General features: G+C 38.2%; 1 protein-coding gene across 4 annotated transcripts in view; it reads right to left on the bottom strand.

The window, feature by feature from the left end:
• suco (SUN domain containing ossification factor) overlaps positions 1-17806 on the bottom strand; it is an 81790-nt gene that overhangs the window by 63550 nt on the left and 434 nt on the right. The gene's annotated exons all lie outside the window — the stretch shown is intronic.

Genomic DNA, 17806 nt, shown 5'->3' with positions numbered 1-17806 from the left:
ATTCTTGGAAGTTGGACCATCCCCTAACTACACATTCGAAGTATTAGTCTCAATGCTAAAACAAAATAAGACAACAAAACATTTAGCCTTAAAGTAAAGATCCAAGTATTAGTGCACTCTTCAAATGAAGAAAAACTTCCAAAAGTACAAGAGAGCCCAAATGCTTTCATTAAATAATTTCATGCTTCATTTCACAAAAGAACATGCATTGCACCCAAGAAACTCGAGCAAAGCTTAGATTAAAGGCCGCATCGATTGGTTCTCTCACTACTCCTGGTTCACGATTCTGACTATTGTGTTCAGGATTTGATTCGTATAAAATGCCCCCAACCCAGGCAGAGGGAAACAAACTTTTTCCAACAAGATTTCGCCAATACAAAAAGGCAAATTTGGTTCAAATGGGAGAGAGAATGAACTGGTAGAGAAGGAACAAATGCTTGGTTTGATGCAGCATATATGTTGCATTCTGACCTAGACGGTGTTAGAAAATTGCAAATTCTAGTAACACATTCGATTAGAGTGGAGGAATGAAGAGTTCCAAACAATTGAGCGAAATACACCACCACAAGCTGGGTAATATCAGATCAAAGAGGTATCAATTTTTATGTTAGTTTTTATGTTAGGTGTGTTAGTTGACACCTTGCTACCTAAATTATTACCCAAGAAACTTACAACTGTAACAGAAGGTTTTAAATTTTTAATCACCTGCTAGACAATATTTTTCAAAAATCACAATGTAGTACTGCTGGATTTTAAAATGTAGAGGCATCTGTAGAAACAGTGAACCATTTAGTTCCTTCAAGCTTGTTCTATCTTGAAATCAATTTAAGGATGACCTGTATGTACCAACTTCATTGAACCATCTGCGGTTACTACAAAAAAAAAGTGTATTTGTTCACAACTGTATAAAATGAAAATTGCACCAAAAAAGCACAACATATGAAGTTATAAAATGAACTAAAAAAAAATCACTAAACTCTCTCTCTCCTCCTCCTCCCCTCCCCAGAGCAACATAAAGTTATCCAGCGTTACCCATTCAGAAAACTAATCAGAAATGCTAAATGCAATTGGTGCTTGTGATGAGACACTTCGAACAGAAAGAAAATTGAAACTGTGTTCTGTTTCTGTTGTGACCAAATGCACTTCATTACATCACAACTCTGCATCTTATACACGTCTGGTCGCTGCACATTTCAGTTGGCAATTCTGAAACTCCAATTTGTTGGATCATATATTTGTCTAACTTAAACATTAGTTAACTGCCATCTTCTCATCTAGTAAAGGGCCAAAACTTGGTTAAAATAGACAGTGTAAGTTTCTTCCCACTTTTACAGAGCACAAATAAAATCCACTTTGCAGTTTCTCAACCTTCCATAGGAAAGCTAGCCTAAGTCAGAGACTAAGGAGGAGTTTTCCTCCTAATCACACAAAGGTTAAGTTCAAACATTATACTACAGGTTGCTTCTGCTTTTAGCCAAATAGCATGGACACATTTTTTTTCTAGTCAGTGATCATTATTATTCAGGTCCTATGTAATCTCAGTGGCACCAACTTAGAGAGAAACCCTCGACACTGTCCGAATCATAAGAGTGTTCTATGCATCCAAAAAGACATCAAGGAAGCAAATTATCAACAGACAAAGGAGCCCTAGAGAAACAGATCAATGGGGGGTCATGGCCATCATAACATTTTGTTGGAGAATGAGTAACAGTAAAATGCTAATGCCAATGTAATCTGAGCAGAGTTAAAATATTTAACTTTTACTTCTAGTTAAACTCCAAAGGACTCTTAGTGAAGCATACAAGGTGGCATGTTGTTGCTTTCACTGTTCGCATAATTCCGAGATGTCCCACTGACTTGCTGTACACTCAAAGTCCTGATTGTAGTTTGCCATGCAAAAAGCCGTGGGCAGCTTTAAGCAGCATGAACAGAGTACTGTTCTTTTGCTGCTGCCTGGAAAATCCAGGCCAATGAATTTCAAAAAAAGGTGAATAATGTGCTTATGCCATATAGAATTTTTAAAAATGGAATTTTGATAAATGGCTTCCAACTAAAGCATTTTAATTTGGCACTTGTCTTTGCATGAATAAATGGAATGCAAAAAAAAAAGGGATTAAAAATAAAGTATAAAAATCAGATCACTATCACCCTACTAGATCATAGAGCTGCTCTCTCGTTACAGAGTTGACTGGCAGTTGTTTAACACCAGGGTCACTACACCTCACGTGAGAGAAGAGGTTGAGAAGGAGAATCCTTCAGGGTAAATACAGTGTGTAGGAATTTAGCTCTTGCCATTAGCTATGCAGCCAGTTTAACTATCCGACCCCTAAATACATTATCAGCAAATATTTTCAGGAGTTATATTAACAGATTTTCTGTACTAATTTGCAAACAAGTTAATAAATCACATGCTCCTTAAAAGAGTAAGAGGGGATCCATTATTGATCACTGCTGAATACCCAGAACATGTATGAGGTTTGCCATTATATACCAAGACATTAATATACTGAATATACTTAATATTCCTCTTGTAAGCCTTTCAAGTTTAATTACACTAGAAAAGCTTGCTAAAATTTCTAATTCTGTAGTACTTTGCTTAATACAGAAACTAGGATCAGGAATAAACTAGGGTCATTCAAGTTTGCTCTGTCATTTTAACAGGATCATGACCAATCATATCTTAGTGCTGAAATACTATTTTCTCTCCATACCACTTGGTGCCTTTAATATCTAAAAATCTCAAAATATACTCAGTCATCCAGTCTCCTGTGATAACTAATTCTGGTGACCAGCCTCGGAAGAAATGTTTCTTCATTTCAGTTTTAAATTGCTTGCCCCATAATTCTGGAGCTCCCTTCCTAAACACTGTCGTACCTACTTCCACCAACTAGTAGGTATGTCGCATGGTTGCGGACTCCCTGACCACCTCCATGCATCCATCTGGTCCATTTATCCCTATTGGTAACCCAATAATAAAACTCTCAGAAAACAAAGCACAGAAGTGTATGGGAAAGCAATATTGAAATTATTACAGAGTTAACATGCACGAGACAGTTTTTTTTTTAAATTTACTCATTCACAGGATGAGCACCACAGGCTCTTCAAGCAATTAATGCTCATCCCAAACTGCCCTCGAGAATGGGAAGAACTACTAGTTCATGGAAGTAGGAATGCCAGTGTTATTAGGAAGGGAACTCCAGAATCTAGACCCAATAACATTGAAGGATCACAAACATTGCTCTAATATAGTTGCCCGGCTTTGAAGAGCATCTGCAGGTGCATTTACTGCTCGTCTTTGTCAGTGATGGATACAAGTTCTGAAGCTGAAGTTTAAGAGACCACAGTGAATTACTGATATAGACGGTCATTGCACAACGACAGACGTAAATGAAATGTTGAAGAGGAAGGAAGGGTGGGAATGAAGCAGACTGCTTTGCCCTGGATGGTATTGAGTTAGAGACCTGTTGGAGCTGTAGTGTCAAGAACAAGAGGAGAACATTTCATTCTACTCCAGACGTGCGCCTCGTAAACAGACAGACTTGAGAGTCAGGACAAGTTACTATCTGCATTGGTCCTAGCTTCAGACCTCTCATGTAGTCATGCAATTTATATGGCTCATCTCATGTGGCTTCTGGTCAATGGTAACTAAGATGTTGACATGCCCAAACATCTGTTTAAAACAAATGTTTTTGAAAGAAATTTCAAGAAGCGTGTATCAATTCTGGGACAGATTTCAATCTGGGTGTCATCCCCTTTCCCTAACCCTGTATCAGTGGAAGCAAAACATTCAAGACACTATGGTTTTACCTCCTCCATCTTTATTCAGGGCCCTGGAGGGAGACAGAATGATCGCCCACGTGCACGGGACACTGGTTCTCTGCCTTCTTTCGAACAGCAGTTTCTTAATTATATAGTCATTTTACAGGGAGGAGCATCCAGATAAGGCAACACATTGATTGGATGACAGTTATAAATCAGCGAGTGTCACAAGTAGAGATCAAACCATCTGCTATTACACAATGAATAACTGTCTTCACATAATGAATACTTTTCACCTTGTTAATTGACTTTACATATGGAATGCTTCCAATCTTGTTAAATGACTCTACATAATGAATGCTTTTGCACCTTGTTAACCCATTATCCTTGCCTCCAGCACCCCAATTTCTGGATCAGTGGTGCTGGAAGAGCACAGCAATTCAGGCAGCATCCGAGGACAGGCAAAAATCGACGTTTCGGGCAAAAGCCCTTCATCAGGAATAAAGGCAGAGAGCCTGAAGCGTGGAGAGATAAGCTAGAGGAGGGTGGGGGTGGGGAGAGAGTAGCATAGAGTACAATAGGTCAGTGGGGAAGGAGATGAAGGTGATAGGTCAGGGAGAGCACCCCAATGTTAACTGCAAGTTGTTATCTAATCCTCAACTGATCCTTTTGTTTCACAAAACTCAAAACAACTTAACTCCTTCCCTATCTGCTTGTACCTGAAACACTTTCTCAAGGGGACAGTCTTTTGCTGTACCCAGAGAGTAAAGTAAGCAGACATTTCACAGAATTGGCACAAGGTTTATGTTTACAATTAGGAAAGTCCAGACTTCATTCCCAATGAAAGCTGGCCATATCAAAAGATAATTCCAGCAAAACACAAGAAGACTAATATTCCACATGCTGATAATTGATCTGACTTGCGAATTTTGAGCCACCTTAGTTTTAAAAAGGACTGCATTTAATTATACAAGTTTGCATAATATGCAGAAATCTTTAAAAATTCACAATATCAGGCAATATCAGGAGCTGAAATGGATCTGATTTATTCAAATCATATTGAATACAGTTAGAGTTTCTCACATATTGCTTTCAAATGTATTTTGTTTCCAGGGAAGGTGCTAAGCAGATAGCCAACATGTTAGCAAGTCAGTGCATCTGACAGGATTCTAAGAAACACTTATTGGGCACAAAAATGGGCCATTTATATTAGTATGAATCACATTTTAAATGCTTTCCTTGTTCTCTATAAAGAGACAGGCACCACATTTGTTTGCCAGTTTTGACAATTAGCTAGCTCTCCAAATACTAAAATGCACCCCAGACTGATTGCATTTACAGAGATGCCACACAAAACAAACTTTGCTCATTCATTTACCAGACTGAAATAACTAGTTGACAATCAGATAACTGCATATTATTTAGGAAGAAGCACAAAATCAGAAACCAAGGATTCTGTGCCAATGTTTTTGTTCAAAAGAAAACCAACAAGATTGGAGAAAGTAAATCTACTTTTGGTCTCTTCAAAATGCTGTCAAACTATGCTACATTAGTGCATTGAAGTTTTAACAGTATCACAAGGGACAACTGTCAAACATGATTTCTTGTAGATCGATTTAGATCTCTTGTAGAATGAAAGAAGAATTAAATTATTTTGCCGTTTGGACTTCAGACTTGCCAGTTAACAGAAACCATTTAAAAATATATCTTTTGTTTCACCATTAGTGAGCCATGATTCTTTGCACCATAGAGATCAAGGACTGTTGGTTGGGACTCAAATCTGTTCCATGCATTTACTTCATGGCGTAACAGAGTACACTGACTGTAGGAGGGCAACAATAATAAAAAAAAGCACCAACACAAAGGCTTAGAGGCTTTAGGATGTGGCAAACACTACCAAAAATGCAACTGTTTTCTTAAAAAAGGCCAACACAGCAAAAGCAGCAAACTCCAACTCTTATGGGCTGAAGAGAAAAGATTAGTTAAAAGGGAATGTGCACAAAACTTAAAACATTGCTTGCCCATAGTAGGAAAACCATTGGACAAATAAAACCTATTTGTGTATCTATTTCCATCTAGAATGAACTAAAACAATACATTGGCAACTGATCCAAGAATGCGATAAGCTGCAAAACCGAAAGTAAACTCAACTTCAAAAAGTTACTGCCATTTGCATTAAACATTAAAGGTTTAATCAGCTGCTCAATTTCACACCTTCATTTCGTATTCCTGTCCTGACTATTACATACTCCGGACACAGGTTTCTCCCACAAAAACTATGAGCATTCAGAATTTCACAAATTGTACAGCAGCCAAGAAAATCGGATTCTTCTCCTTCACAACAAAAGTTGTCACCACTGGCCTTTAATAAAAGCAGCATTAGCTATAGAAATATTTTAAAAAGTGTATAATGGCTGGAAACCTTTTAAAAAAGTAAACTGGTCAACTGCCTGATGACTAATCTCTCTTGCATTGCCAGAGGAAAGCAAGGTTGAAGCCAGGTAGCGAAATTATTTCCAACACTTTGCTTGTGTTATAGCTAGTACACTTCAGCCACATCTTTTGGTAGCCAGCTCAAAAGAGGTGTCACTAAAAGATCAGAAGTCAGTTGGCTGCAAACATGCAACATTAAAAAATATTCAAAGCACACTTTTTACCAAAACATGCTACCACTTTGAGTACACATCAATCTGCAGATTTCTTCTCAGTCATGAACTTCAGGCGATCCTAAGCAGAGCTTTAGAACATTGGCAGTGACACTGTCAAATCCTTCTGTTGTTATAAACATCGTACTACAAGCATCATCACAGGAAATCCACTAATACACAAAACAAAATTATGCACCAGATATAAATCACTGTTGTTACAGCTCTGGTACCTTTTCAGGGATTTAAAAAAAAAGATAAATTATCACCCACAGAGAAAGTCAGGTCACCCAATGAATAAACTTGATCAGTTCAAGACTTTTCTCAACAGGGAAAGTAAACTATATGATCAGCTAGTCTCTTGTGCTTTTGCAGTTTAAATTATGAAACTATTGCCTAGCAACAATGGAGGTAGTCAACATTTTTTGTCGTCAAAGGCAGCATGTATTAATAAAGCCAGAGTTATTCCTGAAGGGCTTATGCCTAAGAATTCGATTCTCCTGTTCCTCGGATGCTGCCTGATCTGCTGTGCTTTTCCAGCACCACATTCTTGACTCTGATCTCCAGCATCCGCACCTCCTCCTATATAATGAGATTCAGTAGCAGCTTAAAACTACAACATTTTGATTGATGCTCATTATCAAAAAACTTGCACTGACCATTTCAGACAAGTTTGTGGAAGGAATTAGTTTTGTTAACACAGAATAAGGAAAGACAAAATGTAACCAAAGCTGAAGACAGATGGGCTGACACCTGTTCAGAATAGCACCAACCTCAATCGCCATGCTCCATGGACAAAATTGTCCACAAATGCTCAGCTATCCTCATCCTGAACAACCTATTGTTCATTTAACAAGTTAGACATGCTAGTTCTAAGAGAGAGAGACCTTTTCTACTTAACAGACCAAATTTTAAAAAGAAAAATTTGCAGTGTAAGCTATCAATAAAAGAAATCTCATAAAGAGAGCGAAGTTTGCATCATTTATAGATTGTGTACAGCAACTCCCAGCAACACAGGGTTGGCTCAGTACATTGTGAAACTGGTATTGCAGCTATAAATTCACTATGAAAAATGATGATAACTAGTGACAACCCAACACACAGCCAATAGCCATTTCTCTGGGATTATGTACTTCAAAAGTAAAGAAAATCGTATAAGCAAAAATATGATGATTGCAATAAGCCAATTTCAGGTGCCACACCTATAAAGATAGCAAAAATGTCACTTATACTTGTATAGTTTATATTGCTTTTCACATCCACCTAAAATCCCTAAGAATATTGGAGCACAAGAAATTTTTTGAAGCTCTACTTTGATTTAACACCGAGAGATCTTTAATATCCACAAAAGGGAGAAGATAGATCTAAGTTTAAACTTCCTCAGCACTGCACCGGGGGGGTCACCATTTGACTTTTATGGAGAGCAACTTCAGCCACAGATGCTTGAAACTTAAACAAGAATGTTACCATCCATGGCATGACAGGCAGCAATTGTGCATGGAGGATATGAATGCACTCGCTCTCATTTTACTATTACAGGCAGACCTGGGAATGAGGGTTTCTTCCTGAAATCAGTCAGGGAGTGGCATACATTGTTGGAAAATGATAGAGAAATTAAACTATATACAGGCTGAACAGTGATTGAAAAAGAATGTTAGTACTAAAGTTTGTATAATTATTAGAGTATAAACAATCATACAGTTCTTACATTACAATTACCACCTACCACCACAGAAGTATGCAAACTATGATTTCAAGCCATCCAATTTAAACAGAACTTCAAGCTGTACAAGGCCTTTTTTCTATACAAGGCCCCAAGTTCAATAATGTGTACAGATCATGTGTGGATATTAAAAAATCATATTGTTTTAACAATGAGGGGATGTGCTGTTCAACTTATTGGACATGTTGAGAACCATTTTCAGTTAATATTACTAGCATGGAAAAGTGTGCTGCTAGTAACTCATTAGCTGGCAGTTAATTATCTAAATATTCATTTTTTTTTAAAAACCCACTGAGCAAACATAGAAACAACACACCTGAAAGTGGAACAACCAATGACTTACTTCCATGACACTCAATAACTAGAATAAAAGTCTACTTTTAATTTACACATACCTGACTTATGCAAATCTGGCTTTGAATAGAAGGTGGCCCTGTGCACTACTGAAGCAAGGAATTTCCAAGCTAGCAATATTATCTTATATACCTTAAGGTGCGTGCGACTGAAGAAAATTTTGTCTTCAAAGATTACAGACCACATTTCCCATCATGTACATCAAGAAAGGCACGCAATGTGCAAGCTACTTTGCTATGTTTTGCTTTTTTTTCCAGTAGGCTTGAGAACAGACATCTTCAGGAGAAAGATTATTCACTTATGAAAGCTAACAGAGCAATAAGGCCACTTTTACCCAATCACTTTGCGCCCAAGTTCAGCTTCTGCAAGGAAACCTCGATGGATGGATAATTTAAATGACATGGGATAATATTTATCAAGTATAGGGGCATAGTGAGAGGGTTTGTATTTTTTAAACTTACCAATAGCCTTTAATGAAGAGAGAAAAATATGACATCGGGCTCCTTTAAATTTATTGGTCCACAGTGACAATATTAATTTGATTTCATTCTGTTCTAACACAAGAGTATATGAGAACTAATACAACATTGATAGAAAGGTGGTCTTTCAGGAAATCTTAGGGTATTCCTCTCCCTTGTATTTTTCTAATAGGGTTAGATTAATAAAAAAGGTTAGGAGGCAGCTTGCATGGAGCATAAACATACTCCTAGACCAGTTGAAACAAAAAACCCACTTCTCAGTAACAAATCCAAATGAAAAGAACAGTCTTCGGAAAGTCTGTATTAACATTTACATTTGTGTCTTCTTCATGCAATGATTTTAAAAATATTGTGCTAGTAACATTAAGTAGTCACTAGGGAGTAATGAAAATTCCAAGTTACATGCCATTATCTACTGTAATTTAGAGATAAATCAATGTAATCCACTGGCTATAAAGTGCTTGGAGACATTCAGACATGAATTGTTATATTAAGGCAAGTCTTTTTTCTTAAAATCTGTGGCAAGAAACATGTGCTATTATCATAAATCACAAATACTGAGAGAGAATAAGGATTGTTTCATCATTATGCATCCTTGTGTGTTTCATGAAATTGTTAAATAGACACCTTGGATATTAATTCAATTCAGCTTGTATAGTTAGGGCTGGTTTTTAAAAAGATTTTTAAAATGTCAAAACTTATGTTACTGTAATATCACTCTCCCCTGAAGCAGCTTTAAAAATGGACCAATTTAGACTGTGGAGTGCGACAATGTTGTCACTTACAAAAAGTCATTTTGTCCTTTTTTTTAAAAAGCAGAGGTCACAAAGGCTGGGGTACCCAAGAGTCTGAGGACTTTTTTTTAAAGAAAGCAGTTTAACAACAGAAGGGAAGTGGCCAGTTTGGGTTTTCTAGCTTTTTTTAAAAAAAGCTGTCACAATCACAAGATGTGCAAGTACCAGAAGGGTTGCCTGCTTCAGTCAATGATTCCTAACTGACTTTTTCTGAAATCTCTCTGGATGTTGTTCCCTCCTACTTGTAAGAATGTGTTTGAACTTACCTTTTTGCCAAGGGATGTGTTTATAGGACATTACTATGTTGGAACATTTGTGTATCAGGTCAGCTAGGTTTTCAACTGTAGTGTTTAAAGAAATTATTGTTTAAAGCAGAGTGGTTTGATGAGTTGCATCACACCTGGAACACCCACTTTACATCTACCCTTAAAATAAGAAAAAACAACTTTTGGGTCGAGGCTACCTTTAAAATACTGGGGGGGGGGGGGGGGGGGGGGTAGGGTTTGGTCTAGTCCATAATAGGAGACTCACTCCTTCAAGTGATAAGTTGTTCAGAGGGGTTTTAAATTTGATTTTCTTCACTCCCTCAGACTTAGTCTAAATGTTTGCCTCTCTTTAACTAATAAGTTGACATTAATTCATTTTAATTTCTTCTCCACTTTTAGCCTTGCTGATCCTATTTTTAAACCAGGAACACAGAACCCGATTAACAACTCTGACTTCTATTCTGTAGCACAAGTTTTGCAGGCTAATGACAGGAGGATATCCTACTCCGCAAAATCGGGTCTCAAAATGAATTTGAAAGATTTTGGAAAACAGAAGCAGCAACAATGGAGTGGTTATTTTGAAGATAATAACCATTCAAACTAATGAAAATAAATCCCCCAGTAAAAACCATTATTGATCGAAGTGTTCAGAATAGAATAAAAGCAATTGAAAAGGTTAATTAAATAATATGCTGTTGTTTCGAACATTTACATTTGTATAACTTTAGATGGAATATTTTGTGCAAACTGTAAATGTGTGCCTTCATTGCACAAGTGCGATCCTGAAGTGATACTTCTCTTTACATCATTCAAGTACCCACATCATAAATTGATTCCGAATTTGTTTGATGCTTAGAACTCCGGGTTTAAAGCCTTCACGTCTGGGGTCATTAAGGCCAAAATTTTTTTTTTGTATTTATGATATTTTAAAGGTCGCATTAAAAACTTTTGAGAAAAGGATTAACAAATGAGATATGCCATGTCATCTGTGGGAATGCAATGACATCAAAAGAATGACATTAATGGGCTAATGAGTGTGTTTATAAAGATTAAAAGGCCAAACTTAGGTGGAAGTGTAAAAAACCAAATACCCCTGGATAACTTTGATAGTCAGTTCAGTCACAGGCATGCTTTTATTGCATCATTAAGTACAACTACACAGAAACTGGGCTCAAAGGAAATTTAACCAGACTAAAAGCAAAAGTAACTTCTGGAAAACTGAAAACAGAATGCTAGAACACTTAACTAGTCAAACAGCAAACATGGAGACAAGTGTATTTATGTTTTACACAAATAGCTAGTCTCCCCCTGTCATCCATTAATGCAATCTGACCTGCATTTTCAGTTCATTACAAACATCTGGCTAGCTATAGTATGAAGACAATAAAATAAAAGGACAGCTTTTGCCTAGAGGCACGTTAGAGGATGAATTTGTATCAGTGAGGATGCACTGAACCAAAATGCAAATATTCCTTGGCTTCCTGTTCTTACAATCTGTCTGAAAAGCCAAGTTGAACAATATTTTAAATCAAGAATTGAGAAACAGTTTAAAGTCTCAATCTAAAGTCAGTCATGAGGGGGATCACTGGATGTCATTCAAATAATGGAAGAGAATTAAACATTATCTTAACAGCATAATTATTTATGATGGATGCACAATTTCACAAGTTAAATAGTTAATAATTAGCATAACCCATGTAAAAACAACTTGCCTCAATAGATTATGTCCTCGCTGCCTGACCAGAGCATTGATCATGCTTTTACAACATTCTTTGCATTTGCCCTTGACATACCTTTCCCTTGTTTTAAGCTTTGTTCATGTCTTAACATTGACATCTTGAAGAAACACTAATTTACCAAATACATCAATCACTACATTCATAACTGAAGAGCTGGGATGTCACTTGCTAGAAAATGTCAAGTGGTTCAAAATTTGTTAAATAATTAATGATAATGATAGATCACAAATTTCATTCCCATATTGTTCATCCCATTCCAGCTTATCAATGGAACATGTCACATTTCTTTAGTATAAATATGTCCTTGAAATATTCTCAAAATATTAAAAAGCACTTGATTTAACACTTCACATGCAAAGTGACAGGAAAGCTGCAGCTTTTCTCAACTTATGACTCTCCTCCTCTCGTCAGACTAAAACTGTAAAAATGTGACTCTGATGTCTGAAAACACCTGCAATCTTGCCAATGGTCATTCTCCATTGTCATTTGAAAGAGTTAAATAAAGTTTACTTTTTATTTCATTTGCTTCCTTTTATTTGCCCAGAAATTAAATCCTTTTCAAATTACTTTGCTTGCAACTTTACAGTTGCTTTTCCAAAATTGTATATCTGGAAGTGGGGCATTGTTGTATTCCTGATGAAGGGCTTTTGCCCAAAAAGTCGATTTTCCTGCTCCTCGGATGCTACCTGAGCTGCTGTGCTTTTCCAGCACCACTAATCCAGAAACTGGTTTCCAGCATCTGCAGTCATTGTTTTTACCTTGTTGGTATCGAATCCCAGGTCATATCAAGTTTAATACTGGCCTTCATGTCTTGCAAATACTCAGTGTTAGACACCCAAATAGGCCATTCTGTCCTTGAAGCTTGTCCAACTAGTGAGATCATGACAGTTAGCTCCACATTCCATGATACTCTTATCTTATGGAAGAACTTTGGAAAATTTCAATTGACACCTAGTTCCTTATGTGTCAAAAAAAAAAACAGATTATTACTTCAGTCCTTCTTAATTTCACTTGTAAATGACAACTAATTTTATGTCCTGTTATTCTGGACTTCCCCTAGAAGAAACAGTTTCTGTGTAAATACCCTGATGAAATCCTTCAAATTTCAGATTGAAATCATCCCTCAACCACAAATGCAAGGGAATACAAATCAGTTTTATCAACATGCCCACACGTTACCCCTAAAGGCTCTTTTGTCACTCTGATTAATCTATACTGCAGTAACACTCTCGATCGAGTCAAAGTCATGATCAAACTCAGTCCCGAGGCTGAGTTGGACAACGCAGGTCACTCTCCTGTAGTGAGGGAAGAGTGCACAGTCAAAAGGTACAGTCTTTCAGACAGTAAGACAGCCTCTACCTGCCCTCAAATGGATAAGAGGGAAAAATGCCAACTGAGGACAAGCAGGAACAAATGCTCTTGCTTACTATCACATAACCACTGGTTATTAAATTTGTCTTCGTGACAATCAGATAGCTCTTAATGGGATGCGGTGTACAAAATGGATTGTTGCAGCCTTGATATTGGACAGAGCAAAGACTTCAGAAATACTTATTGGCTGTAAAATAATTTACAAAGTCTTGGCATCATATGATTTGGTCCCCAGAACCAATTGCTATTCTCCAGATGCTCGAGATAAAGCTTTTATACAAATGAACTGCTCCCCTCAATGCAGGAAGAAAATTACATTAATCAAAAATTGTTTGAAACTGTGCATCAGCTGTAAGTAACCCATGTTCATAGGTAAATTTCATCCTCCATTATCCTTTTCTTCTTAATTCAAGTTGGACGTCTGTATATGTTTTAGTTCAGTTTTGAAAACCTGATTATTTTGCTAGGTAACTTCATCGTACTTCCATCCAGTGCCAACACAAACATTTCTCACTTGCTTATTTACACTATCCACCTGGAATTGTCATAGATGGAATTAACTGCATTGTAGTCTTAAGTGCTACAACAGTCTGCAGTTAGAGTACTTCCAGCACTCCTCTTCCTTGCACCATCAATGCTTAGCACTTGCCAGACCAGAGGAAGAAAACCTGTAAACAGTATTGCCTTTCAGCAACTCAGGTTCCCATAGCACACTGAGGCAACAATTTACCTTAAACCTGCAGTCACTATTATATGGTAGCCATTTCATGCACAGCAAGATCTCAGACACAGCAATGAGATAATCAGATCTTAGGCCAATACACACAGTAGAAGGAATCTGATGTTATTTGCCCCAAATAAATTTCCCCTCATCGCTTTGAAAATGTTTGCTTGGAAACAAGGTGAAAGCATGGATGGCAATGGCATATATCTGGGACCAGTGTAAACTAGGCAAGTAAGGGTCTTCTCAACCAAACAGGATTGCAAAATTATACTCAAACAATGGATCAATTCAATGTCAAAGTAGATGCAGAATCAAGGAGAGGGGCAAAGGTCTACAACTTTTAAAACCTCTCCAACAATTGAAACTGATGGGTACGAGCTCCACATTTAACTTTGTGTCAGAGAGGTTGCTTCCTCAACAAAATAACAGACTGATCAGTTTTACATACCGGGCAAATTGAGCAATTCACACATGCCAGGCAGAGAGACAACTTTTGGGAAGTGAGCAATGCAGCGACAAGTGATAGCTATCCCCAGTTAATTGTGCACCTGTCCTCTGCCTTGCTATTATTTTGACAGCAAATTCCACAACAATCCATTTTAAAATGTGTTGGTTTGAGGAATCAAAGCTTGTTCAATCCAGTAATCACAATATTTCAGAGTTAAATTAAGTTTCTTTAGCAAACGTTCCAACTGTACATAAAACTTTAACACTTCCAAGTGATATTTTGTATTATTGAACACTTAGAAATTTATTCTATGTTATTCGCCCCTTCATGGAGAAGTTACAAAAAGATAATTACCTCTTTTTGCAGAAAGTAAAAAAAATGGCTTCGCAGGAGAGATTAAGTCATTAAGGAAACATCCATAAAGTACGACAGATTCCTCAACTGCGCCTCGTGAGCAGCCCTTCATCTCCAGGATTGTTTTTATAAAATTCCTCCAGACCCCCTTCAATGCCAGCATATCTTTCCTTAGATATGAAGCCCAAAACTACTCAATATTTGAAATGTGGTCTCACAAGAGCTTTACATAGCCTCTGCAGTACATCCTTACTCTTGGATTCTAGCACTCTTCAAATTAATGCCAACATTGTATCCGCCTGCCTAAATGCCAACTAATCTTGTCATTTTCCAGTCCCCAACTCCAATCATTCCTGAAAGATCACCATCGATGCTCTCATAATCCCCTTCAGAACCTTGGGATAGTCCAGCCGAAATGATTTAGACTTTTTGGCTTCCCAGCGCCTTCTGCTTAGTGACACGCTCACATCGTCCCCTGATCTGGTACATTGTTGGGTGTCTTCAACTGTGATAACTGATACAATGTACCAGTTCAGTTCCTGCACCATTTGTTCCCTATTACGACATCCCCAGCCTCATTTTCCAGCATAAATGCCCATTCTGGCCTCATTTTTTATATATCTGAAAAAGACTCTTGCAGTCTGTTATATTATTAACTAACTTGCTCTCATTTCACCTTCTCTTCCACATACCCCATCCCAAAAACCCATGTTACTTTTATATAGTTGTCTTCTGCAGGTTTTTAAAGGTTTCCCATTAATCTTCATCAGATAGTATTAAAAACAAAAAAGTATACAGTCTGACTTTCCTTGTCAGTCATGGTTGCTTTGAATGCCGCTTCCTCATGGAGATGAATTTGTGCTGTGCCTCACAAATTACCCCAAAAACTGGTGCTCTTGCTGCGCCACTACACTCCCTGCCATGCTCCCCTTCCTATCGACTCTGGTCAGCTCCTCCCTCACATTATGTAGTTACTCAATTGTAGTACTGTTATATCTAACTCAAGCTTCTCCCTCTCAAACCGTTAGAATGCATCCATCAGTTTATGGCCACTGCCGCCTTGGGGTTTCTTTACCTTCAGCTCCCTCATCTCATCACCAAATTCAGAATTGTTTGGGCCCTAGTAGAGTCTATCACAAGTTGCTTCAAAAACACAAACTATCTCATAGGATTTTGTGGAATGCCTATCTGCTACCAATCTGGTTTTCCCAGTCCACCTGCATAGCAAAATCCCTCACTATTACTGCAAAAACATTTCACCTATTTTGCTAATCAACTGTTCAGAGATGTTGTTACACACATCTGGAGTAGGTGAGACTTGGAACCAAGGCCCCCAGTCTAAGGGTAGGGCCGCAAGATAGCCCTAATGTAATAGTGCTTCTGTCACATACTTTTCTCCCTCCTAGTTTATATTCTTCATCCAGATGACTGCGAGCAGGCCTGTGCGCAACTCCTATCAGGGTCCTTTTTTCCTTTACTGTTCCTCAATTCTACCCCTTCCAACTCTAATCACATTTTCATTTCATTTCATTTACTTTTTTTTTTAAACTAACAAAATAGCCCCTACACCTGCCTGCACTCAGTTGGAGGAGTTTCCTTGGATATTTTGTTCCCAGCACAGGCTCCCATGCAGACACATCTGTATGTCACCTGCAATCTCCTACTCAACAATCGGTGCTACAAGCTCATTTACCTGGTTTTGTATATAGCGTACAAGTACGACATCCTCAGTCCTATATTGACTGTCCCTTTTATCTTCGCTGCCCTCTTATCTCCAGTGCCTGAAATTAGATTCTGGAAACTTCAACATCTGCTGACCTCCCTCCGCCAATCTTTCCATAATTATACATGCAATTGAATCCACCTTCCACAATTTAGGTTAAAGCCATATCCACAGCCCTAGTCATAAAATGCACTCCCTGTATGATTCAGTTGAGTGCAGCCGATCAGAACAGCTCGCTTCTTCACCAGTTCTGGTGCCAGTGAATCAGTTTCTCCCACACCAATCTCTGAGCCACACGTGTTGACCCCATGTTAACTTGAACATAGATCAGGTTGTAACATTTTTGAGTCTGCTTTTTAAACTTAGCCCCTAGCTGCTCATATTCGCTCAGAAACCCTTCCCACCCATATTATTAGCACCTACTTGGACCATGACAACTGGATTTTTCCCATCCCACTCCAAGCTCCTCTGCAGCCCAGAGGAGATATCCTGAACTTGAGCACCAAGCAAACAACACAGCCTTCGGGACTCTCGATCCTAGCCACAGATCAGTGTCTAGTCATCTGACTATACCATCCCCAGTTATAACTATACTCAACACTGTAGCTTTTAGTCTGAAGAGCACTCTGTTGAAAGGGCCTGGCACTGTGCTTGGAGAATTTTGACAGTAATTTAAATTAAGCAATTATTTTGACAAATAAAGATACAAAAGCCCTGGCCTTGCTAAACAAGTAGTCACTTGTTTAATATGGACAAATTGGCTGACACTGCAGATGATCTCTCTACCAGCCCACAAGGTAGAAAGAGAGGAGGGAGGGAACTGTCATTGGGCACGTTGGCCTTGGAACAGAAATTGTTAGCAGGTGTCGAACCATTCTCAAGTCACATTCAGTATCGCAAGTAGAGACAGCATTGTAGCAGGTATAGGTAGGCAGTACATCTCTGCTGCCATTCCTCCAAGAAATACCTTCTGTGATACTACTGGCTTGCAAATCCTACAGACACCAATCGAACGTCTGAAAGCAACTTTCGTAATTCACAACAGAATAGCAAAAAAAAAAGTGTTTCGTTTGGGAATCCCATTATGGCAAGTGAGGAGCTCATTCACTGGCTCGAGGAGGACAAGTGACACGACCACACTCATTAGCGCTGTTAGAAAATTGCGAAAAGATGCTAAAATTAACACAGCAGCAAAACAAATACAAACAAAGTACAGCCGAGAATTGAATAGCCCGCACGGAAAATACCACACAACTTTGGTCGATTCGACAGCGACCAGAAGAGCATTAAACCTTCCAAACACTGAACCACGGAGTGGGAGCAACTGCAGCTTGGCCAAGGCATCAACGAGAGTGACCCAAATTCCAGAACCTGAGCCGACTTCCACGCAGAACAATCGGAGCCGAGGCATGATCTTTGATTTTCCC

This window comes from Chiloscyllium plagiosum, chromosome 11 (assembly GCF_004010195.1).
Source record: "Chiloscyllium plagiosum isolate BGI_BamShark_2017 chromosome 11, ASM401019v2, whole genome shotgun sequence".
Taxonomy (NCBI): domain Eukaryota; kingdom Metazoa; phylum Chordata; class Chondrichthyes; order Orectolobiformes; family Hemiscylliidae; genus Chiloscyllium; species Chiloscyllium plagiosum.
The sequence above is the reverse complement of the archived record's forward strand: the minus strand, read 5'-3'. Positions and strand labels throughout refer to the sequence as shown.